This window comes from Rattus norvegicus, chromosome 2, assembly GCF_036323735.1.
Source record: "Rattus norvegicus strain BN/NHsdMcwi chromosome 2, GRCr8, whole genome shotgun sequence".
NCBI classification, from domain to species: Eukaryota; Metazoa; Chordata; class Mammalia; order Rodentia; family Muridae; genus Rattus; species Rattus norvegicus.
The window spans coordinates 64,463,821-64,465,705 of record NC_086020.1 but is presented as its reverse complement, the minus strand read 5'-3'; the positions used below and the strand labels follow the sequence as shown (position 1 = coordinate 64,465,705).

The 1,885-nt window shown below is 46.0% G+C and overlaps 1 pseudogene; it reads right to left on the bottom strand.

Annotated features, from left to right (window-relative positions):
* Nucleotides 1–309: 309 nt before the first annotated feature.
* LOC108350230 (glyceraldehyde-3-phosphate dehydrogenase pseudogene) lies at nt 310–1,538 on the bottom strand (annotated as a pseudogene).
* Nucleotides 1,539–1,885: the final 347 nt, after the last annotated feature.

The window sequence follows — 1,885 nt, the reverse complement described above, 5'->3', positions numbered from 1 at the left end:
ATCCTTGCTAGACATTAGCTCTCTGCTCTTCTAGCAAAGCCAATGGGGTGTGGAGTCTAGAACAGCTCAAGATCATCAAGTTCTTTTCCCAGGAAAAGTAGGAGCACATAACCAAATGCAGAAACTCTTGAAACTGCACTATCTTGATTCATTTAATGTGCAATGTGGTGATGTTTTCATTTCTGAAGTTTGTACTTTTCCTTAGAAAGTGAAAAATCAAGGAGCAAACACAACGTATCATAACCTTTTAGAAAAGAGAGGAGTTGACTAACATCTTCAAATACATTTTTTTTCTTTTTTCGGGGTGGGGGGTTCAGCGAACTTTATTGATGGTATTCAAGAGAGAAGGGAGGGCTCCCTAGGCCCCTCCTGTTATTATGGGGTCTGGGGTGGAATTGTGAGGGAGATGCTCAGTGTTGGGGGCTGAGTTGGGATGGGGACTCCTCAGCAACTGAGGGCCTCTCTCTTGCTCTCAGTATCCTTGCTGGGCTGGGGTGGGTGGTCCAGGGTTTCTTACTCCTTGGAGGCCATGTAGGCCATGAGGTCCACCCCCCTGTTGCTGTAGCCATATTCATTGTCATACCAGTAAATGAGCTTTACAAAGTTGTCATTGAGAGCAATGCCAGCCCCAGCATCAAAGGTGGAAGAGTGGGAGTTGCTGTTGAAGTCGCAGGAGACAACCTGGTCCTCGGTGTAGCCCAGGATGCCCTTTAGTGGACCCTCAGACGCCTGCTTCACCACCTTCTTGATGTCATTATACTTGGCAGGTTTCTCCAGGTGGCATGTCAGATCCACAACGGATACATTGGGGATAGGAACACGGAAGGCCATGCCAGTGAGTTTCTCATTCAGCTCTGGAATGACCTTGCCCACAGCCTTGGCAGCGCCAGTGGATGCAGGGATGATATTCTGGGCTGCCCCATGGCCATCACGCCACAGCTTTCCAGAGAGGCCATCCACAGTGGCAGTGATGGCATGGACTGTGGTCATGAGCCCGTCCACGATGCCAAAGTTGTCATGGATGACCTTGGCCAGGGGGGCTAAGCAGTTGGTGGTGCAGGATACATTGCTGACAATCTTAAGGGAGTTGTCATATTTCTCGTGGTTCACGCCCATCACAAACATGGGGGCATCAGCTGAAGGAGTGGAAATGATGACCCTTTTGGCTCCACCCTTCAAGTGAGCCCCAGCCTTCTTCATGGTGGTGAAGACGCCAGGAGACCACGACATACTCAGCACCAGCATCACCCCATTTGATGTTAGCAGGATCTCGCTCCTGGAAGATGGTGATGGGCTTCCTGTTGATGACAAGCTTCCCATTCTCAGCCTTGACTGTGCCGTTGAACTTGCCATGGGTAGAGTCATCCTGGAACATGTAGACCATGTAGTTGAGGTCAATGAAGGGGTCGTTGATGGCAACAATGTCCACTGTGCCAGATGCAGAGCAAAAGGCAGCCCTGGTAACCAGGTGCCCAATACAGCCAAATCCGTTCACACCAACCTTCACCATCTTGTTTATGAGACGAGGCTGGCCCTGCACGAGAAGATGTGGCTATCTCTGGAACAGGGAAGAGCAGAGAGCCTAAATACATTTTCTTTAACTACTTCATTGAACTATGTGTAATAAAATCTTAAAGTGAGTTAAATCCCAAAATAATTCACATATTTTCTCTTTCAGTGAAATATCCTCTCCATACATAGACAAGAACTCAATGCATTACTTTTTACCATGTTTGTATATGATGCATGTATATTTATAAGTACAAGGACAGTGTTTATATAACATATTCATTCCAAATACCAAATTTTATACTCACAAAATTTAAATATATACTAACCTTATCAATCAAATATTTGAAAGATTTTCTAAAGTTAAGTAAATGAT